This window comes from Podarcis liolepis (assembly GCF_965112155.1).
Source record: "Podarcis liolepis genome assembly, chromosome: 11".
Taxonomy (NCBI): Eukaryota; Metazoa; Chordata; class Lepidosauria; order Squamata; family Lacertidae; genus Podarcis; species Podarcis liolepis.
Window position 1 is genome coordinate 62,216,044 of NC_139565.1, and position 24,389 is coordinate 62,240,432.

Here is a 24,389-nt window from a genome sequence, read left to right on the forward strand (position 1 = left end):
GGAGCCCAGCTCACTTCCCCGGCTGCTTTCCTTTGCCGTTGCAACCCCATTGCTTTGCCATTCTCCTGTCCAGTACACCAGCCCCCTCCAGATCTTGTTGGACTACAACTCCCATCAGCCAAAGCCAGCAGAGCCAATGGTAAGGGGGTTGGGGTCCGTATGTGTCACTTCTCCTCATCTCCACATCAAAAAACGGCCAGTCCTGGAAACCTCTTCCACGTAAACAATACTGAGCTCAGCAACCTAATGGGCCTAACTCTAGCTCCTTCTGTCCTTGTCATGAGGGGCATTCGCTCCTGACAGACCTATCCCTGCCCCTCCTTTGAATTTATCTCTTTAAATATCTATATGTGATTCATAATTGTCTTCTTAGGGCAGCTTACAAGAGGAAGAAGCGATGGCCACCAACTTGGATGGCTTTGAGAGAGGATTGGAGGAGAGGCTGTCAATGGCTCCTAGCCACAATGGCTCTGCCTCCACAGTTGGAGGCAGAAATGCTTCTAAGCACCAGTTGCGGGAAACCACAGGAGGGAACCGGGCTCTTGTGCTTGGGTCCCACTTATGCATTTCCTGTTGGCGCATCTGGTTGTCCATTGTGAGAACAGGACGCAGGACATTGGCCTGATCCAGGAGGACTCTGCTGTGGTTCTCATGTTCCTTCTTCCATTGCAGCTCTCCTGGACCTTCAGGGTGACTTGGACGTGGCTGTGTCAAACGCTGCAGTGGCTGCCAGCGAGGAGCTATTTAGACGCTGCGGCGGTCGGATCAATCCAAAGATTGTACCCAGCCAACATCTCCTGTCCATGCTAAAAAACAACACGGCAAGGCAGTGAGACCGATCATTGGCCTGCCCAGAAGGAGGTCTTCAGAAAAGGCAGGCAAGGAGGAGCAGTGCTTCTTGCTTTCCTGGTGCCACAAAGAGCAGCTGCAGGGCAGCAGGGCTTCCATTTGAACTGAGAGCACTTGTAGAGAACTTAAAAAAGATTCTAGACATTGCTTTCTGTGTGGTCTGCCTTTCTCTCTAGGAATCAACCTTTTCGCTTCAACTTTTCCCTTTCCAAATGCCATTGTTTTTATATGATGATTTTCTCTCCCCTGTCCCCTCCATCCAATGGAGAGCTGATCACACTCAGAAGGGTAGCATCCCTTCCACATGCCTGCATACACAGAGTATACCTAAATTCCTCCAAGAAAAAAAGGGGAAGGGAAAACATTGGGGGCTGGGAAGGAGTCTGACACATTCCAGAAGTCTTGAGACAGCTACATGTTTCAATCATTTTCAGTAATATCTGTCAATTTGACTATGCATTGTCAGTCTGCTCCAAATTAAGGTTCAGAATATTCAGGACTCTAAGACCTCTTGATTGATTGATTGATTGATTGATTGATTGAAACAGTTCCTCTTTGAAACACCCTTGTGTTTTCCTGGCCAGTTTTAATCTTAACCCCATACCTGTCTGTGCCACTCAGGAAACAAGCTGGGATGCAATATTGGCTTAGGAAATGAAGCAGCAGGAGATGATTTTACTTTTTAGAGGAGTCCCAGAGCAAGAGGAGGAGAATGTAAAAGAGTATTTAATTAACGCATTGTCTGAATGGTTAGGGATACAGGAGGAGGAGCTGGATGGTTCAATTGAAAGGATCTTTCACATTAAATCAAATTTTGCAAAGATTAGGATGATTTTAAATTCAAGATCAATTAAAGACAAAATAATACAAACCAACAGATTACAAATTGGAGGAAAGAATATTATCATTCTGAAGGAAATTCCAGCCTGTCTTCTTAAAAAAATAATGCATAACTATAACTTTCTAACAGATGCCTTCGAGAAACAATAAAATATCTTATAGATGAGAAGTCCAAGAAGGAATTTCTTTTACATACAAAAATAAGAAACAGAGATGCAGAGACGTGGATGAGGCACAGAAGTTTTGGAGGGGATATAAAAAAGAGGAAAAGCTAAACCAATGGTAGGGGAACAGGGAGCAACAGGAGGTGAGGAAGAGGAAACGTTCAAAGATATCACAGGTATTCAAGAAGAGAGAAACAAGATTCTAATTAAAAGATAAATATCAGAATGGCTGATCTCAAGATATTAATTTGTAATGTAAAGGTTTTAAATAGTAAAACAAAAAGGAATAAAATTGAACATGTAATCTTAAAACAAAATTTGGATATAGTTTGCCTACAAGAAACATATGTGGCTAAAAGACATAGAAAAGTCTTGACAAATAAAAGAATTGGAATGGAATTTATAACCAACCTCCAATAAAACAAAGAAAAGAGAAGTGGTATTATACATTAAATCTAAGTTAGACCCGAAACAAGTATTTAAGGATGATCAAGGGAAGATGATAGTGGTACAAATCACATCACAAGGTGAGGAGATGATAGTAATCCATCTCAAGATGAGCATCTAACCTCTCATTGGCTCAGCCAACAGCAATTTCAGCCCATCACAGACCCCAGGGCATTTTCAGAACTTCTGTAGCCTCCCTTGAATTTGAAGAAAAAGGATTGAGTTGTATATCATCATACTGATGACACTGCCCCCAAATCTCCAGATAACCTCCCTCAGCAGTTCCATGCAGATGTTCAAAAGCATGCCAGATGTAGCTGGTGAGCTGTATTTAGTCTGATGGGCCACAAATTGTGCGTAGAATCTTAGAGTTGGAGTCCTGCCCTCTCTGTAGAACCGCCTCCTCTCTGAATTGTGGCAGTCAGCACTTGCTGCTTGTGCTGCAACTTGTACCGCCATTTTATTTTTTTTAACTGAGCTTTCCATTGACCTAGCAGCTGAGTTGTAATTTTATTGTACGTCTGTTTTTATGTACACCAGCCTTGTTGTTGGCAATGAGATGGGGTAGAGAAATATTTTAATAAATAGAAATAGATATTAATAAACATGAAAGAGGTAGCCATAGAGCCTGGTAGTGCAAAACAGCACCTAATTTATCCTCCCTGCCGGAGGCAAGATCTACCACGCCCAAATTGCTCATGACAGATGTCTATCGGGCTGTTCACAATCCACCCTATTACATGCAATTAAACCCTTGCCTTAAAAAGAAAATCCAAAAGAGCAGCCAGGAATAATAATAACCAAGTTATAGGTGTGCCTGGAAAGCATTGCACATAAATCATCTTTGTAGAATCAGAATAATTAAAGGCTCATATTCCTCTCCAAAGGACTGTGAACTGGCTCTCTTCCAGAGTCAGCCAAATATTCCTCCCAAACTGAAGGCATCAGAGGTGGGTTATGCCAGCCACTGTACACATAGAAGGTTCAGAATATAGGATATTTCACCACCCTTATCTCACCCTGCTTCCCACGAATTTTTTGAGGCTCCCATTTTACAGATCGGAAGAACTGAGGCTAAGAATCAAGCCTCACAAGTTGCCCAAGGCTGATCCCCTCTGGAAATGATTCAGCGGGTTCAAAATGTCCACCCTAAATTCTGCTAAGCCTTCCATCCACAGCCAGGGATCTATTTCAGATCCTGGAGACCCATGGCTCCACAAGGACTTGTGTGGTTGACAAAGCCAGGCATCTCTGGAGGAGCATAGAATACTGAGTTACACAGAGTTAGACCAGGTAGCTCTGTTTTGTCAACCCTGACTGGGTAATTTCAGAATTTCCCAGCCCTGCCTGCAGACTGGAGCTCTGGTTTTTGGCATGCAAAGCAGATCAGTCAGCCAGTCAGTAGAATTTAGAAACCTCAGCCATCAGAAAAATACAAACAGCACAGAAGTGCATTTTGCCACAGGAGGTCCCCAGCAAACAGGACCCACCCCCTCCACGTTGTACACTGAAATTCTGTCTGATCCATTGACTAAGGTGAACATGGAAGCTTGCTATGTGGTGTATTTATCCCAATCCATCAACAAAGAGCAGGATTATACAGAGAGCAATATAGCACACAATGAGCAATATTTTCCACCTCTTCCTAGACACAGCTACACAAACGATGATTTGTAGGTGCTTTCCACCCAAATTATTTTTCGCTCCATAAGATGCACCTGACCATAAGACGCACCTAGTTCTTAGAGGAGGAAAACAAGAAAAAAAATATTCTGAATGAAACAGTGGATGTATTATTTATGTGGTTCGTGCTGTGGCCACAGACATGCTATGGTGAATTTGGGGTGACCCAATGCAAAAATCCTGAGGATCCATGTGCTTTTACTTCCCCCCTCCCAGGCAGCCTCCTTTATCTCTAGAGTCCCTTATGTCCCTCCCGATCCCTTGCCGATCAGCTGCTCAGCGGCTTTATTTCAACACCCCCTTCCCTCTTGTTTGCCTTAGTGTCTTTTCCTTAGCTGGAGCAGTTTTTTGCTGCTCCTTCTAATTTCTCTCCCCATTACTTTAATCTTCCTGCCTCCTCTCCTTGCAAGTTTGCTGTCTTTACCTCCCCCCTCCCAGGCAGCCTCCTTTATCGCTAGAGTCCCTTATCTCCTCTCCCGATTGCTTGCTGATCAGCTGCTCAGCAGCTTTGTTTCAATACCCCCTTCCCTCTTTCTAAAAAAAACCCAAGCACAATCTGCTTTTTGCCCCTGGGAAATTCGGCTCTAGGGACCACGCATTCGCTCCATAAGATGCACAGACATTTCCCCTTACTTAGGAGGGAAAAGGTGTGTCTTATGGAGCGAAAAATACGGTATGTTGTGGCCATCATTTGAAATCTCAACACTGTACTTGCCTTCAGATTTCCCAAAATAAGAACAGAAGAAGAGTTTTCTGGATCAGGAAAGTGGGCTGTCAAGTCCACCATCTTATTTTCACAGTGAACAACCAGGTGCCCATGGGAAGGCTGCAAGCAGGATGCGAGCACAAGAGCAACGCCCCACTCGTGTGGTTTCTGGCAACTGGCATTCAGAGGCGTTCGGAAACAGCTCAGGACTGCCATACCTCAAGGACCTCCTCTCAGTGGCATAGCAGGTGGGGCACAGGGGCGGTTGCCCTGGGTGCAAATTTGTTAGAGGTGCAAAATTCCAACCCCAATGTTGCCTCAGTACAGCTGCACGCTTCCATTGCTGGGCTCTGTTGAAAACGGCTTCTCCATGTGAACCAGGAAATGATATCTCCAGACAACGGAATGACTCTTCTTATCTCTTTGGCTGCGATCTCCTGGGTGACATGGACGCCATTAGGCAATTGAACGTGCATGTGTATCCCATCCATTTCCCTCCTTCCCACGCCTCCTCTGTGTGGCCCTGGGCACTGGCAACCCACGCTATGCCACTGCCGCCTCTCCCCATATAAACCGACCCAGACTCTAGGATCATCCTCTAAGGCCCTTCTCTGTGTGCCACCACTATGGGAAACAGGATTCCAGGCTAGGCAAGGGCTTGGTGCGATGCAGCCAGGCTCTCTCTTTATGTTCCTACTTGCTGGCAGAGTGACAAGAGCAGAGGGAAGGTAGCGGAAGAAAGGAATGCAACAGAAGCGCCTTGGTGTAGGAGCGTTGCCCGAGTGAGACAAACTTCTGTGACAGCTTCCCAGTCCGGTGCCAACCAACCCTCATCAGTCTGGATCAACATGCCTTGCAAGCATCTAGCTGTGACCAGCTTTTATATAAACGGAGTTTCCTTGCAGGGAAACAACTGCCAGGAATACCTCTCCCTGGGAGCCTTTGGCACTCAAACCTGGCACACGGATGGCATTGTTGAAAGAGCGCTCTGGGCAAAACAGAACAACAACAACAACAGGGATGTCTTTTAGGAATGGCTGAGTGTTGTTTTGTGGCCTGTTTTAGGACTGTTTCTCACTCTCAAATTCCCCAGCAGTTTGAGAGTTCCAGCGGCATCTGAGTCGGGGCCCATTTCCTCATTTTCATGGGAAAATACGGAATCCTCCTTTGCACTTTGTTGGCATCTCTTTGTCTCAAGAGACACCCTTTAAGGGTGAAGTCCAACCATTGGAGTTACAGCGCCTGCTGTGGCTGTAGAGACCGATACAGAAGAGACATGTTTTGCTGCAGCTGGGGCAGATGAAGGGGTCTGGTTGTGCTGTTTCAGATGCACCAGGGCGTTTCTTCTCTCTTTGCTCCTCCCAGCGCTCATTCCTCTTCTGGTCACTGCTGTGGATACATGACCTGACTGCCTGTCTCCAGGCACTGCCGTCATCCGCCTGGGATTCCCACGCGGTGGAGTTGATGTTCCCAACCTTTCACATATCTCTCCCATCGTTTTTGAAGGGTGGGGTTTTAACACAAGCAGTGACAATTAGGGAAGCAAAGCTATCACAGCTCAGCACACAGTCTTTATGAGCCTTTGTGGTGCATACCATTCTGTGGCCCTATTTTTTGCTCTTGTCATTGATCTTTTAATTCTGACTAAAACATTGTTTTAAAAGCAAAATGTCCAAAACACCATAAGGCGACCGCATTATTGTGGTATAGCATTATAAAAGTATTCACTACAATGCATTAACTTTCTAGTAGTAGTAGGGTGCTATAGCACTGTATTTCATTCTGAAAGCATTTTACCGGTAATTCAAAGATCAGTTTAGAAAAATAAAAACAGGAGTCAAAGGATGGTTATAATGGATGCATGTTGAACAGCAAATGCCCCCCCCCCCCGACACGCAGCAGAGATGTCCTTTCCATTGGACTATAGTGGAATATCGTCAAAGAAAAAGCACAATACTTCCAATAGTGTACAAATCCCGTTGCAAGTCTACGTGTAGCTGAAGAGCAATGATTGGGTTGAACTAGTTCCTGCCTAGCCACAAGTAGCTTAAGAAGGTCTTCTTAACTTTATTTTTGAAATAAAGTTTTCTTGAAATAAACTTTATTTCTATGAAAATACATAGAACAATCCCTATTAGCATACAGTCAAATCTCAAGTTTTTAAAATAGTTTAGAGTTGATTACATCCGTTTGGTGTCTTCTACTCTTTAAACCACAGAGCCTAGGACTTGCCGATCAGAAGGTTGGCAGTTTTCCCATTGCTCTGTCCCTGCTCCTGCCAACCTAGCAGTTCAAAAGCACGTCAAAGTGCAAGTAGATAAATAGGTACCACTCTGGCGGGAAGGTAAACAGCGTTTCCGTGCGCTGCTCTGGTTCGCCAGAAGCGGCTTAGTCATGCTGGCCACATGACCCGGAAGCTGTACGCCGGCTCCCTCGGCCAATAAAGCGAGATGAGCACCGCAACCCCAGAGTCGGCCACGACTGGACCTAATGGTCAGTGGTTCCTTTACCTTCACCTCTACTCTTTGCCTGAACAGATTGCACCAGAGGGAGGTGTTGGTTGTAGCTGGTAGCAAGAGGTCCACAGGGTTCTTTCCAATGAATAAACACGTCCCATACTAGATGAGAAGTGATTTTTCATATCCAAAGTGCATGCCTGCAAACAACGTCACAAGGAGAATTCTAAGAAGGAACAGGGAATCCCTTCCTCCCTTTGATTATCTGTGACGCAATCCACCAAGAGCAATTTAGTAGGCTGTCTCTTCCTTTCACCCTGCATTGGGTCCATGGGATTAGCAACTGTGAAGCTGGAGGTGGGGTGAATGGCTTCCTATCCGCAGCCCAGCACCAAGCAATCCAGCCAGATGGAACTTTCAACAAGTTACGGCAATGCGTCATTTCTGAAGAAAAGCACTTTCCAACGTCACGCCCAAGTAAGGCGCACACACACGAAGATCAACAGATTGGGATAAATTATTGTTTTGAATTTCTGAGCCACTAATTAAAGACGTTCATTGATGCCTGGAAAATTTAATTTAATCTGTGAGGCATATGACATGACTGGCGCTGTGTTCGACCCACCCACTTGCTCCTCAGTTCCAGCGAAATTGCTAAACCACTGGCAACGAAAGGTTACAGGGAACTGAAATGTATCCGGTGGGAATGTGAGCTGAAGCAGAAGTCATTGGAAATATGCCAATATTTACAGGGTTTTTATGCAGTCGTCTATTAGCGAGGTGGAGTGGGGAGCCAGCCCAAGACTTTTGGGTACTTGAGATGGAAAATGCAAACAGCACCCATGAATTAGCATCTTGAGAGGGATCTGAACAGCTGACTAAGTCCCTTTTTTAATTCTGTGAGACTTAAAGGCATTTCATCTGGGCTGGATAATTCCCATTGTGGTTTCAACAATGGGAAAACAGTGTAGGTACACCTCAATGTTTGCTTCTATAGGAAAACGGTTGCTATTTATTCCTAGGTACCCGTGGACTGACCAGCCTCATAAATAGATGGCCTACTCACTAAAGATAGATCACAAAAGAGAAGGAGGTCCTCTTCCTTCTTCTGAGGGCAGAGCTAGGGTCTCTCCCAACTTTATAATTCTACGATTCTATGAAATGTCTTTGGTTGTCTGTGGAATGTGCAGATAGTGTCTCCCTGTTGTTGCTCACCATGAATGCAGTTCCATGGAACAAGGGCAGCCATGCTGAAAGCTCTTCTCCAAGTTACTGTTGAGCGGCCTTCTGATATCTTTTGACCTTCAAGAAGGAGCTCTCCGGAAGATAGCATCTCTCAAATCATGCTCGGAAGTAAAGTCCTCCTGGAATGCAAATGGCTGGAGGAATTTAGACCTGGTCGTAAGGAAGCATTTCGCCTCCTTTCCCTTGCTGGATCCTGGCTGGTGGACAGGCTGTTGCCAGTGCAGCTAAGCTGGCTCAGAAACTAGGACATTTTCACCAAAAAAAGGAGAGGAGCACAGCATGGGTGATGTTAGGAGCTTTGACCTGATTAGCGAAGTGCCCCAGTAGGGTACCAAGGAGAGAGGAAGAAAGATGAAGCCATAACCTTTTCAGGAAGGTAAGGTGGGATATTGATGCAATAAATAAATACTTGCGCTAAATAGTGATAATCAGAAACAACCTTTTCTTGCAGCAGAAAAGGAGGCATATTTGGAAGCTCATCAAGAAAACCCCAAGGTAGGAAATGTGGGGAGTATTCCAATGGCAGCTGACTAAAAAGGTCCATGGAAAGAATTTTTTTATTTGAGAGATAATAAATAATGGGTTTTCTATTGCGCTGCAAGCTATGGGGGAAAGGTGCCAAATTGGCTGATGAGCAAAGGTATCCGTACACAGTGGGGAACACCTTGCCCTAACATCTGCCATTCCATTGCCTCCTGACAACATTGAAAGTTGAAGACTTTTCTATGCACAAAGATGGAAAGACGTATCATTAGCAGCAATGGAGGAAGGGCTGTTAAAGTGACTGGATTTAGCTGAGATGTTGAAGCTGACAACTTTAATCAGAGAAAAGCCATTGTCAACATTTTCTAAAGACTGGAAACTTCTTATGGACTTTTTACATGAAAAAGAAAATGAACTCGTGATGTTTGGGTTTGAGGATTGGAGATAATGTTGGTTTATAGAAAGCGGTTTCACGGGGTGTTATTTTGGAGTGGATGTGTTGACTAATTTCTATATATACAGTAGCTGACAGATAAAGAATTAAAAGCTCTCTTTTTCTGTTCTTTTTCCTTCTTCCTATTTTTTTTCCTTTGTCCTTTATCTTCTCTCTCTCTCTTTCTCTCTCTCTGCCTGCTTTGTGTTCTTATGTAGACTAGCCTTTTAGTTTTGATAAAAAGAAATTTGACAGTAATCTTTGTATTCCTAATAAATAAATAAATAAATAAATAAATAAATAAATAAATAAAATTGTCCAGTAGCACCTTAGAGACCAACTAGGTTTGTTCTGGGTATAAGCTTTTGTGTGCATGCACACTTCTTCAGATACAGTTGTACCTCGGGTTAAGAACTTAATTTGTTCCGGAGGTCCGTTCTTAACCTGAAACTGTTCTTAACCTGAGGTACCACTTTAACTAATGGGGCCTCCTGCTGCTGCTGTGACGCCACTGCATGATTTCTGTTCTCATCCTGAAGCAAAGTTCTTAGCCCAAAGTAATATTTCTGGGTTAGTGGAGTCTGTAACGTGAGGCGTATGTAACCTGAAGCGTATGTAACCCGAGGTACCACTGTACTCTGAAATATTGGATTCTTGTCTCATTACACATGCTAAAGCTAATTTTGGTCCTCTGCATACTATCCCTTGCTTTTTCCTGCAGGACCGATTGCAGTCATTAACAGCCGTCAACAGGTTTACTATTCCCATTGAGTCAATCATCCATCTCCTACTATCCTTCTGAGAAATACCCCACTATATATAAGGGTCTGGTGACTTCTGTTTCAGAGTATCTGAAGAAGTGTGCATGCACATGAAAGCTTATACCCAGAACAAACTTAGTTGGTCTCTAAGGTGCTACTGGACAATTTTATTTATTTATTTATTTATTTATTTATTTATTTATTTATTTATTTATTAGGAATACAAAGATTACTGTCAAATTTCTTTTTTGCTACTGGACACTTTTTTAATTTTTTAATTTAATTTGACCGTGTCAGACCAACATGGCTACCTCCCTGAATCTTTGTATTCCTGTAGTTGAAAATCCTCTATAGCCAGGCCTTTGGTCTTTAACTACCTGTGACCTTTTAGATGTGGGATGTTTTTTAATGTAGTTCTCATTCCTCTTGTACCTATGTGAAGTTTATTGTCTGGTTGGTTGGTTGGTTGGTTGGTTGGTTGGCTGGCTGGCTGTAAGTTGCTTTCAGTCACCCTGGGCAAGATTAAGCGACTAACAAATTTAAGTAGCAACAAAAACCCTTTGTATCCCTTCCAACTCTACCATTCTACTCTATGGATCCTCAGCTTGGATCGTGGTTGTCAAGCAAGCGACATTCCAGGTGTGCAAGTTCTCCCAAAGGCCACTGACAGGTGTCTGGCTCTCAGTCCCATCCAGGCTGCAAAGAAGGCAGGTCGGTGCCTGCATGAGTGCCATTGTTTCATGATCTCTTCCGTATGCTTAGCTGCAGGTCACCACACACACAGGTCATCTTGACAGTGTTGGGAAACACAGCTAAGAGCTGTCTCAGATTGCCATGTTGACCTGGGTGGGTGGACCGCATGAAAAAGGTTGCCGACCCCTGGCTTAGGGCCTCATCCAACCTCAATCTGGTCCTGCTCAGGACCCATGCACAGAATGTGCAACAGCATTTGCCGTCCCCCACCAAAGGCTGACGCAATGAATTGCCACTTGCAGAAGGACTTCTCCATCCCGAACAGTTAGGCACCACCCACCGATACAGGGCTTTGGTGCCCCAGTCAGTCACCCACCATTCTTCTCCCATCCCTTCCCAGTGTGGAAGAAGCATCTTCCATGAGCACCCAGCAGGAGCGGGTCTCCTCATTCTTCCAATCTTAAATCCAGTTCTCCACATTTCCGCAACGATTTCGTGAATTCCCGTAAACACTGACTAGCGTTTTAGTGTGAATTTTTCCCAACAGGCACATTTTTACGCAGTTTAAAGTAATGCGTGCCTCTTTGCAAGCCATTTCCTCCAATATGATGAATTTTTGTGTGAGATTTTCACTGATACGTGCAGACTTCCCTCTAGTATGTGCATTTCAGCACACATCACTGTTTCGAAGGAGGACGGTGATTTGGTTTGCAAATGGTTTCAGAAAGTGTGAATTAGGTAGGTTTGCCTTTGAACTGAATAGAATTTCTCCCCCACTCCTAACACAAACACACACACACACCTTTCTCAAAATTAGAGATATTTTTTTCTCCTCCAAGCATCTGTGCAGGACCCAACTAGCACGTCTGGAGGGCAGAACCGCAATGACTCAAGCACCTCTATGAGTTATTTATGAGTTTTTCTGAGTATTCAACTGGATGAAACTGGCTTCCTCCTTCCGTCCCCTCACCCTTTCCCTTCAGACTCTTCTGCTTTCAGCTCATCTGCCTTCGGTTTTTGGAGGGGAGTTGGTACTCCCTGAGTCTTGAAAGCATACATCCTGCCTAGTGGAACTGGTTACCTCAGTCTGCCAACACACACCCTGACTCCTGTGCGTGTGTGTGTGGCACAATCTTTTCGCCAGCTCAGCCTGTTAGAGGCGGCACAATGAAGCAATTGTCTCAAGGCAGATTGAACCAGAAGAAACAGGACTGAACCAGAAAAAGCACAACCCGGAGTTGGCAAAGGCAGGCTCGTTGTGTGCCAAACCTGGGATGTTTTAACATCTCCACTTGCTGCTCCTGCTGCAAACAGGAGGAAGTTCCGGGGGCATCCTAGGACAGAGTCACATCCCTTGAAAGCAGAGCTCTTCTTGCAGAATCTGTCTCCATGCAGGCTGTGGAGAGAGATGAGGCAACCAGACTGAAGCAGCATCCGTTCCGAAACTGAGCAAAGCGTTGGCAAGAGAGAACATTCAGATGATTTATTACTGTACAATTGCATCTTACATGGGGGTTCAGTTCCAAGGGTACTGTGTATACATGGAAATCACGTAGACCACAGCTCTGTCCACTTGGAAGCCCCCCAGAGACTTCAGGAATCCATCAGGATCCATAAAATTCTGAGGGTGGACAATCTGAATTGGTCCCACACTCTTGCAGAGGGGAATCGCTGCCATGAGTCCAAGCTCCACCAGTTTGGCCTAGGAGGAAAGACCAAGTCAAAGCTATGTCCTGCTCTCTGCATCAGTCAGATGATAGTGACAGACGATCCCATTATCACTATAGAGGCCATGATATCCTCATCTGGTTCAGCAGCTCCTGCTCATAGCCGAGTAAGATTGTCTTCATAAACACGGTTTTAAAAAGTGAGTCCATAAGTGACTGTGGAGGCCAATTCTGAATCCATGCGTCCTTCCACAGTGGGGAGATAGGTTTCTGGGCGGGAGTTGATCATGGTGAGGATTTGCCAAGCATGCCTTCCTCTTAGCGCATTTCTCCCTTTTGTCCTGAGTTCAAGCGTCTTCAGAACCCATGACACCTTTGGTAAAGGCTGTTCTCCAACTGGAGCGCTCGCAGGCCAGCGTTTCCCAGTTGTCAGTGTTTATACTACATTTTTTTAGATTTGCCTTGAGACAGTCTTTAAACCTCTTTTGTTGACCACCAGCATTATGCTTTCCATTTTTAAATTCAGAATAGAGTAGTTGCTTTGGAAGACGATCATCAGGCATCCGCACAACATGACCAGTCCAACGAAGCTGATGTTGAAGAATCATTGCATGGGACGTCAAAACCAGGAAATTCCAAAAAACCCTGCCAGCCCATTCTGACCCGGTTTTAGCAGTGCAGTTTAACTGTGATGGCTCCCTGATAATGTCCAGCAGCTCTGGTGGCCTCTGCCAAATCTGGGATACAGCATCAGGACAGTGTTTGAAAACGCTGGTCGATGATGACAACTCCTCTGTGTCTTTTGTGAAGTTCTGTCCCAGTGACAAATATATTCTAACGGCAACGTTGGACAGCACTCTTAAGCTTTGGGACTACAACAAAGGAAAGTGCCTAAAGGCCACAAGAAGTACTGCATCTTTGCCAACTTCTCCGTTACTGGTGGAAAGTGGATCGCGTCTGGTTCAGAGGACAACCTGGTCTACATTTGGAACCTCCAAACTGTACAAGAGACCGTACAGAAGCTGCCGGAGCATACAGATGTTGTGATCTCTACAGCTTGCCATCCAACGGAGAACATCATTGCCTCAGCAGCTCTAGAAAACGACAAAACAATTAAACTTTGGAAGAATGACTGCTAAAATGCTTTCAGCACCACTTCAGAGACTGCTGGGGGCTGTCTGGAAAACATGGTGGTATTTTGTGTTTGTGTTTTTTGAAGTCCCATTTGCCAGGAAGCAAAGCAACCTTTGAGAAGATGATGTCTCCTAGTCTTGGCCCAAAAAACTTCTCTCTTTGGCTAGTCTCCAAACTGGGCAAATATAGTTCTCTTTTTTGGGGGGGGAGGATAATAAAAAGGTTCTGTTTTCTTTGATGATTTGGTGGCTTTTCCTACTGGGAAGCCATTAACTATTCTCTCCTTAGAGAATAAGATGTCATCCTCATTGCTTGGAGGGAACTCTAACAGCAACTACCGCCAAGTAATAAACTTAGAAAGAATCTGGATATGTTAATATTTTAAAAGAAAAAGAAAAAAGATCCAGGCAGGTAGGCCCTAGTTCATAAAACTTTAAATAGAAGAGCCATGGTGCCTAATTATTAAAGGCAATTTTTTTAACGTGACCGAACAAGTGTTCTTTTGCCTTGCACCTCTTCTCATTTCCCACCCACCCAAGTTTCCAGAACCTGTGATTAAATCACCTTTTCTTTGTCCTTCTGTTCACCACGCTCTCCGATAGATTCTATTTGACAGTAAAAAACCTATTGAAGCTTTCCACTCCACCCCAAATTACCAGTTCAACCCCTGTCCTCCAAAGTCCTTGCTTGCGGCTTTTTGTTTGTTTTTACTTAAAATATATATATTCTGGCAAATTTCACAAACTCTTTACAGTTATTTCAGCGTAAAAAAAAAACCAAAAAACCAAAAACACATGCAGCTGCTGGGTGACCTTGGGCTAGTAATACTTTTCTGAAGTCTCTCAGCCCCACTCACCTCACAGAATGTTTGTTGTGGTGGAGGAAGGGAAAGGAGATTGTTAGCCGCTTTGAGACTCCTTCGGGTAGTGATAAAGCGGGATATCAAATCCAAACTCCTCCTTCTCTTCTTCTTCTTCCTTCAGAAGGTGGTGGACTGTTACCCAGGGCTTCTAAACAGGAGCTAGGAGGCCACCTGTCAGGGATTCTTTACTTGTGATTCCTGCATTGCAGGGCATTTTTAGGATGGCGATTTGTCCGGAATTTCCTGGACACAGCCAAAATACTTCAGTTGAAAGCAGTGTCCGGGTGGAAATCACTGAAAATGGCAACAGACATACGGCAACCCGTGTCGACAGTATACTTTAGGGAAAGAAGCTCAAGAACTTTTGTGTTCGGATTTTCACTTTTTGAAATATGGCAACCCTAGACTAGATGAGCCTTGGGGGGCCCTTCCAAGCTACAATTCTGTGACTCTATGAGCACCTTCCTCGGCCAGCTCAGTTCAGGAGGCTGTTGGGCAGCTGGGTGGACAGGACATTAGCAGCACCTCTGATCTTTCTGTAAAATCCAGCATCAAATGAAGGCACTCTAGCCCTCTTCCAAGACTCAGAGGTTTCCTGGTGAGCGAAAACAAGCTCTGGTGAAACACGGCAAAGGTCAGATTACTCTGATCCGGCAGGATAAAACGGGGGGAGGGGGGATTGCATCATTTAGTCACTTGATGAGTGTGTGGAGGAAACCATTTGTGCATCACACGCATTACCCATCGTGGCAGAAAGGTATGAGCAGAGAGCATGACTCTTTGAACTTCTTCAAAGGAGTTCCTGGAAGTGAGCGTGTCACAGCGATTTTGGAACCGGGAATTGGTCAACGAGGTGAGTTCCAGCGGCCCTCACCCCCAGGCCTTTGATCCCATGAATGCAATAGTTCTTTAAGCCCTGAAAGGAGGAAAAGTTGGGTGTAGGCTGAGATGGAAATCCGTCTGAGTGACAGGAAGGGAGGATTCTCAAAACCAAGATATTATGCAATGAAGTCTCGTAACGTGGAACCTTAGAAGATAAGAGATAGATGGAATTGCAGTCTGCCCCAAATCCTTGAGAAAGAGTGGGAAATGCCCAATAAATTGCATCTTATGGTTGTTTCCTAAAACTATTTCTCTTTTATCAACATCGCCCATCTGTTCTCACTCTCTCTGCCTTCCCAGAACCTCTTCTCTTTGTTAGCCTTGCCTTTGGAAAGGCAATAAACCTTGTCAAGGAAATAAAGAACTATCTGACTTTTAGAAGACATCTGAAGGCAGCCCTGTTTGGGGAGGTTTTTAATGTTTGATGGTCTACTGTGTTTTAATATTCTGTTGGGAGCTGCCTAGAGTGACTGTGGAAACCCAGCTAGATGGGCGGGGTAGAAATAATAAATTCTTATTCTTATTCTTATTCTTATTCTTATTCTTATTCTTATTCTTATTATTATTTGCCTTCTCCAGCCAAGTACAGTGGTACCTCAGGTTAAGTACTTAATTCGTTCCGGAGGTCCATTCTTAACCTGAAACTGTTCTTAACCTGAAGCACCACTTTAGCTCATGGGGCCTCTTGCTGCTGCCACGCTGCCGGAGCACAATTTCTGTTCTTATCCTGAAGCAAAGTTCTTAACCTGAAGCGCTATTCCTGGGTTAGCGGAGTCTGTAACCTGAAGTGTATGTAACCTGAAGCGTATGTAACCTGAGGTACCACTGTAATGAGTCAAAAGTGAAAAGCACATTAGTGAAAACCACTTACAAAGAGGCATCATGTTGTGGGGATTGCTTTGCCGAAATGGAAATATTAGGAGAACTTCCCCCTAAAACGCTGATGGTTTTTTAAAATAAATAAAAATATAATTGAAACTGATATGGAAATGTAGAGAACTAAACCTTAGATTATCAGGGGTTGGGGTGGGAGAAAGAAATGAAGAGAAACATCCCTGCGTTGATATGTGAATGTAATTCAGCTCTTGAACTGGTTGAAAGGTTATGTAGTCTCATCTACCTCCTCAGTTTCCGCCCCCCAAGACTTGTTCTTTTAAATTTATTTATTCATTCAAAAAAATAGATATCTTCTTCTTTGGCGATCACTTGTAGATGAGTAAGATTGTCTTCCATACACACGGTTTTAACAATGAGTCCATAAGTGACTGTGGAGGCCAATTCTGGATCCACACGTCCTTCCACAGTGGGGACATTGGTTTCCGGGCAGGATTTGATCACGGTATGGATTTGCCAAGCATGCCTTCCTCTTAGCACGTTTCTCCCTTGCATCCTGAGTTCGAGTGTCCTCAAAGTCCATGACACCTTCGGTAAAGGCTGTTCTCCAACTGGAGCACTCGCAGGCCAGTGTTTCCAAGTTGTCGGTGTTTATACTACATTTTTAAAGATTTGCCTTGAGACAGTCTTTAAACCTCTTTTGTTGACCATTTGTTGACCATTACGCTTTCCATTTTTCAGTTCGGAATAGAGTAGTTGCTTAGGAAGATGATCATCAGGCATCCTCAGTCCAACGAACCTGATGTTGAAGAATCATTGCTTCAATGATTGCTTCAGTGATCTTTGCTTCTTCCAGTACACTGATAATTAGTTCGCCTGTCTTTCCAAGTGATGTGTAAATTTTTTTGGAGATACTGTTGATGGAATCTTTTGAGGAGTTGGAGATGGCGTTTATAAGTGGTCCATGTTTCACAAGCATATAGTAAGGTTGGTAGTACAATAGCTTTGTAAACAAGCATTTTGGTTTTCCTGTGAATGTCCTGGTCCTTAAACACTTGGTGCTTCAATCGGGAGAAAGTCGCACTCGCAGAGCTCAGGCGATGCTGGATTTCGGCATCATTGTTGGCCATTGTGGAAAGATAACTGCCTAGGTAGGAGAAGTGATCAACATTTTCCAACGTTACACCATTGAGTTGGATTTGTTGCGCTGCAGAGGGGTTATTTTGTACTTGTTGGTGCAGCACTTTGGGTTTTTTGGATGTTAAGTGATAGGCCAAGCTTTTCGTAAGCTTCTGCAAAGATATTTAGGATGGTTTGGAGGTCATCCTCTGAGCATGCGCACACTATGTTGTCCTCAGCATACTGAAGCTCTACATTACTTCTGAGTTTCGCTGCTCACGCATGTGCAGACAGTCAAAATCACTTCACGCTCATGCGCGGAAGCGGCGACCCGTGACCCACGCATGCACAGATGCACAGTCGCTTCTTACGTTCTGTTCAGGATGCGAACGGGGCTCCGGAACAGATCCCGTCCGCATCCCGAGGTACCACTGTACTGAGGACTCACCAGCAAAGAGATGCTGAGACCTTAGCTCTTCTGCTGAACATCCTCTTTGACCAAAACAATTTGGCTCAGCTTTTTTGGTCTCCAGCAAAAGATCAAGGTCATTGACCTGCAGTCATTCTCAATTCCGGTCGTGAAAGATACTGAGGATGAGAATGTGAAAGAGCCTTGCAGCTCCTGATCCCCGGAAATGGGGTTGTTGTGTGAGTCACGGATCTTCCCAGAAAAAAAAAGTGTGTCAACAAAAGGAAAAGGGTTGTAAAGGGCTCAAGAAAGGACAGCAAGGAGGACTCTGGATGAGGAAATCTGAAATTGCATCAGTTGCGGCTTCAGCATTGTGAGTGAGGGATTAAAGAAGCAGAGATGGCTTGAGTCATAGGACACACCGGTTATGGGTTACCTTGGGACAGAGCTAGGTGCACGCAGTTCCCTCTAAAATCAAGGGAGGTTAAGATAGACTATGTGACTTACCGGTAACTTCCATTGTTCCAGTTTAATGGGAACTAAGTGCATAAGAATGGAAGAGGGGCCTGCTGGATCAGGCCAATGCCCCATCTAGCTCAGCATCCTGGTCTCACAGTGGCCAACCAAAAGTCTCTTCTGGGAAACCCAGAAGGCTAATGGGAAAATCCTATGGAAATCCGGAATGGAGTCCCTAAGATGGTTGGATGGCACCTGGGAGAGCCAGTGTGGTGTAGTGGTTAAGAGCGATAGTCTCGTAATCTGGGGAACCGGGTTCGTGTCCCCGCTCCTCCACATGCAGCTGCTGGGTGACCTTGGGCCAGTCACACTTCTGTGAAGTCTCTCAGCCCCACTCACCTCACAGAGTGTTTGTTGTGGGGGAGGAAGGGAAAGGAGAATGTTAGCCGCTTTGAGACTCCTGAAGGGGAGTGAAAGGCGGGATATCAAATCCAAACTCTTCTTCTTCTACACCTCCTTCCAGCAACTCCTGCAGCCCAGCTGGTGCAGAATGTATTGCTTGGCTTTCCTTTGGACCACATCAGCGTGGCCAAGGGGGGGGTCTTGTGGTCTGTGCATCCCAGGACTTCCATATTCAGTGTCCAGGCTTGTGACCCAGAGAGGCATCTCGGTGCTACTAACGCAGCAAAAACAACATGGGAGGCAGGAGCTACAAGTTACCAGTTTCTGCCACCACAACAGGCGCTGCGATTCTCCAGTGATTCGACCTCACCCCCAGAGGTGAACTCCATTGTGTCTTTTTTTGTATATTATTTTTATTATGTTTGTTTTACAATTTAAAATTCTAATTTTACATCTTCAAGATCTCAATGACTTCCCTTCTTTTCTTTCCATGGTTCATTTATTTTACAAAAACTATACCATTCAGTATTCCATTATTGCTTCCATCAAAACTTGTTTATACTGTTTGAATTTATCTTAATGCTTGCAGCGAACTCCATTGTGTCTTGAGACAGACGGATGCCAACAATACCGCCCTTCATCCGAGGATCATGAGGCGGTTTACAATATAAAAACACAGAGATATATATTGAGGATGCCTTGCTATCTTTTAGCTTGCTCTCTCTTGGCTTTGAAATGCCTTAATACGCCAACTGCGCTGCCAGTTCCTTTCTTTTGCTATAGGATTTTGATGAGCTTCCCAACAGGGAGGCCCCTTGCAACCTTGACCTGGTTTTGCGTCTGTAATTTTTGCTTTATTAGCTTCCGCAGAGGCGCTTAATCATCAAATCACAGAGTGAGGAGTCAGGAAGACAAGGGGCAAGTTCTGCTTTAGGTGGCAAAACTGCACCACTTTGGGCTGCATAACCAAGCCTTATGAAGAACAGTTGAGAGAGTTGGGTAATTTCAGCCTAGAGAGGAGAAAATGGAGAGGTGATATTTAATATAATAATAATGTTATTAATAACGATATGATTGGCATCTTCAAATATCCCTTAGGCTGTCATATGGAAGAAGGAGCCAGCTTGTTTTCTCCTGCTCCAGAGGGTAGGACCCAGAACAGTGGATTCAAATGACAAGGAAGAAGATTCCACCTCAACATTAGGAAGAACTTTCTGATGTCAAGAGCTGTTGGACAGTGGAATGGCTGACTTTGGAAAGTGACAGACTCTCCTTCATTGGGGGTTTTTAAACCAACATTGGGCGGCCATCTTTTCAGAGATGCTTCAGCCCTGATTGCAGGGAGTTGGACTAAATGAAGGCCCCTTTCAAGTCTACAATTCTAGGATAGCATAAGAAGAAGTTTCCAGCTGCTGGATCAAGCCAGTGGTCACCTGGTCCAGCATCTCATTGTGAGTCAAGGAACCGCCACCCTCATAGAAGTATAATAAGACACAAAGACACATTATTTTAGGTTAATGGGCAAAATTAGGCCACAACTTTTATTGGTTGTGAGTAGTATTGGCTTAGGCATTGGATGAAACAGCAATACCAGACTCCACAGGAGCCATATCAGGGTCAACAACCAATGGGAGGAGCTTGTTGATGCAAATACAACTGGAAGCTCCCCCATGACGTCACCAGGGGTCGTGCCATGGCCCTAGCCACCAGCAGGGCATCGGACAGGATCCAAGACCACCGGATTCCTTTCACGGAATACCCAAAAGAACAGGGGTAGATGATGGCCCATACCCAATCCTCCAACATAGCACACATATTCCAATGCCTAACCGCCAGTACCAGAAAGTTGTGACGAGTTGCTATGAGGTAGGCGAAAAAACCAAGAGGCTAGTGCCAATTTGCCAGATGGATAAAAAAGTCCTACCAGGCCCCTTGGGCAACCAAGGCAACCAGCCGAAGTCCATAGCAAGGTCAATACACAAAAGAAGCTGACCTAAGAGGGACAGAGGGAGGGAGGGAGATCCGAAGAAAGCGGGAACAGACTGGGAGCTGAGCGCTGCCGCGGCTGTTTAAATGTGGCTAGCCCCGCCCACCAGCCAGCCCTATTGGTCAGCTGGAAGGCTTGGCTGCAGCAGCTGAAACAATCAGGAGCAGGGAGCCGAGCACGCCTCCCTGCCCCTGCAGGAAGCTGCTCCCGCTCACAACCTCTCCCCTCTGGGAGGAGGAGAGGCCTTCTCAGCCAGATGCCCATGGAAAGCCTGGAAGCAGGACTATGTGCAAAAGCCCTCTTCCCTCGTGTGGCTTCCAGCAACCAGCATTCAGTAGCATTGCTGCTTCAGGCAATGGTTGTAGAACATATCTGTTCTACAACTGATAGTTGGATTGGCTTCTACACAGCAATTAAAGGTTCAGGAGCCCTGAACTCTTTTGCATTTTGCCACCCAGGGCTGAATTTTCCTCCGCACACAGTGTTCCCCACACCTGGAAAACGAGCTAGTCCAAGAGAAAGCTTTAATAATAATAATAATAGTAATTGGTCTTCTTTGTCCAGAGAGTATTTTTGGACAGCAGAGGCGTTTCCCAGGCAATTACCCAAGTACTCCTCGACAGATGATGAAATGCCCAAATCTGAGTGTGGATGTGCTGCTCAGCATGCAAGCTTAGCACACCATGGGAAATAATGTGTTCAGCAATAGTCAATGACGCCTGCATTCCCAGGGGTCATCAAACGGACAAAAGCAAGCACGGGTGTGTAACATTAGCCAGGTCGTCTCTTTTCTATTGCAAAGCTCCCTCGAGAGGAAGCGATTTGCAAAAGAGAAACTGGTGTGGGAGGGATAGGAGCGCTTAGCCCTTCAGCTACCAGTTTTCCGCGAGGTATCCTCCCCACAGCTACTTGCAAGTATTATTCCCAGTGCTTTCTCCCCAAGAAAAATAGGTGCCAGAACTCACCATGAAGTTGTTAGGGCAAGTTGCCGGGCGACTGGGACAGCCCTGAACAGATGCTGATTCGACCACAGCCAAGCTGGACGCCCCCAGAGGTGCTAAAAGCTACAGCAAGCTGTCTTCCTAGATGGTCTGGGGGTCACCCCTGGTTCTGGTACAGGTCAAATATAGGCGCCGCCACCTCCATCATTAGGGACGCAGGGGCGCTGTGGATTAAACCACAGAGCCTAGGACTTGCTGATCAGAAGGCCGGCAGTTTGATTCCCCGTGACAGGGTGAGCTCCCGTTGCTCGGTCCCTGCTCCTGCCAACCTAGCAGTTCGAAAGCACGAAGTACAAGTAGATAAATAGGTACCGCTCCGACGGGAAGGTAAATGGCATTTCCGTGCACTGCTCTGGTTTGCCAGAAGCGGCTTAGTCATGCTGGCCACATGACCTGGAAGCTGTATGCCGGTTCCGTCGGCCAATAAAGCGAGATGAGCGCCGCAACCCCAGAGTCAGCCACGACTGGACCTAATGGTCAGGGGTCCCTTTACCTTTACCTTTACCTTTACCTCCATCATTGTCTTAGATTAAGGTGGATGGTTAGGGCAGCTTGGAAGGGCCCTTGTGCCAACATGTGTGCGTACAATGTTGGAGGCCTGGCTGGAAAGTTTAAAGCCCCAGAGACAGATTGAAGGAAAGGAACTACAAATTGGCCTTGCCCTGTCGTTTGGTCAACTGTGCCTGTGAGTGGCTAGGAGTGTAGACTGGCAAGCTTCTGTTTTGCCTTGCAATTGACTTCTTTTTGGACTTCTCCGAAGTATATAAAGGCAAGAAGCGGGCACAGGGAGTGTTGGCCCGCAATAGCGCCCACCTAAGAGGTACTGGAACTGTGCTCCTGGGTATTCCTGGGGGGGGGGGGGCAGAAAGCACTGATTCACCAATGCCTTGTAAATCCCCAGCATCTCCAGTCAGGGCTGCCAAAAACCTCTTCCCTACACCCAGTCGGTGTAGGCCAGCCACTCCTAATTTGGTGCCCTGCTAATGTTTTTGAGCTACAACTCCCAGTCAGCTCAAGCCAACATGACCATGCTCCCATTGGATTCGGTATCATATAGCTTTGCTGGGTGTGGGCTGCTTGGAGTTGTAGTCTAGAGAGAGCGTCTGGCTGGCAAAGGGTGGTGTAGGCAATACTTGGTGCTTATCCACACTTCCTGTTGTCCCACTGCTTCCCCCCGGGGGAAACTGTTCTCTAGTGCTCAGTCAGAGCAAACAGCAGTTTTCTCTGGATTGATGTTTGCTCCATTGCAGAGCTAAAGAGCAAGTCTTTCCTGGGAAAGAGAGTGGCAAAGGGGGAGCCACTCTGACCCATGCTTTCCAGGTAGAAATGTGGCTGAGCGTGAGCTTGATGGACCATCAATTTGACTCAATAAACCAGACATGAGACAGCCTAGTCAAACTATGGAACTCGCTGCTGCAGGAGGAAGGGGTGGTCACCAATTTGAGTGGCTTTAAAAGAGGATTAAATTCAAGGAGGAGAGACTACCAATGGCTACTAGCCACAGTGGCTATTATCTGCATCCACTGTTGGAACTGATGGGCACACTGGCACCCACCAACACTCTGTCTCACTTTGCAACAGAGAACAGGCTGCTTATGCCTGGTTGCACTGTAGTCTGCCTGGCAGTCCAAATATCTAGCTATTCACACACCCCAGTGAAATGGAGAGTCTGAGATTTAAATTGCAAAGAGCCTTGGGGGCAGGTAGCCACACCTGCGTTTTCCAGGTGCGTTGCTTGCTATGCTGAGATCTGCAAGATGAAGGAAGCCTCCCTCCCTCTCAACCACCATCCCTCCCAGCTGTCTTCTCAAAGGCACAAAAGTTTCTACGGGTATATATGTGTCCATATATGTATGAATCTATGTCCCCAGTGACTGCGTCGAAAGGGATATGAAATACAGCCTTTCCGAGCCAACTTGAAACAAGCCCGTCCTGTCTTGCAGAGAGCCTGACAGGGAAACGAAAAACCCAGAAAGACGTTGAAAGGTTTAATAATCTGAAAGTGCTCCGTCCTTGACGTTCCCTTGCCCTGCCTCTCCCACACATGCAAGGAATCAAGGTAGAAACTTTCCCACCACTGGGAGAGGCAAGAGAAAACAAGGAAACCTATAAATCACTCCTGCCCCCCGGGGTGGGAGGTGGGGTTATCTGTGGGTGGGGTGCTAATAGGAAAGGGGGCGTTGGGGGGACGCTGAAGGTGTCAATGACTACCAGACTTTGAAAAGTTAGGATCACTGGGACAAGTTCATAAAATATGTCGAATGAATTGAGCTTGTTGTTGTTGAGTCGTTTAGTCGTGTCCGACTCTTCGTGACCCCCTGGACCAGAGCACGCCAGGCGCTCCTGTCTTCCACTGCCTCCCGCAGTTTGGTCAAACTCATGCTGGTAGCTTCGAGAACACTGTCCAACCATATCGTCCTCCGTCGTCCCCTTCTCCTTGTGCCCTCCATCTTTCCCAACATCAGGGTCTTTTCCAGGGAGTCTTCTCTTCTCATGAGGTGGCCAAAGTCTTGGAGCCTCAGCTTCACGATCTGCCCTTCCAGTGAGCACTCAGGGCTGATTTCCTTCAGAATGAATAGGTTTGATCTTCTTGCAGTCCATGGGACTCTCCAGAGTCTCCTCCAGAATCATAATTCAAAAGCATCCATTCTTCGGCGATAAGCCTTCTTTATGGTCCAGCTCTCACTTCCATACATCACTACTGGGAAAATGAATTGAGCTACATAGTTTTTGGATTTTGGGTAACTGTGAAATTGATTGCTGCCCTTTTGAATTTCATTGTGCGGTTCTCTCCCTTAGTGGGTCATTCTGAAGAATGCTTTTGGTAGGGTATGGGCATGGCGCTGTGGCCTAAACCACTGAGCCTCTTGGGCTTG

General features: G+C 45.7%; 1 pseudogene across 1 annotated transcript; it reads left to right on the plus strand.

The window, feature by feature from the left end:
- The first annotated feature begins 12,268 nt into the window (after window positions 1-12,268).
- On the plus strand, window positions 12,269-13,799 carry LOC310688218 (WD repeat-containing protein 5 homolog; annotated as a pseudogene). Its single transcript has 2 exons — window positions 12,269-12,288; window positions 13,030-13,799. The product of its transcript is annotated as a WD repeat-containing protein 5 homolog (transcript).
- Window positions 13,800-24,389: the final 10,590 nt, after the last annotated feature.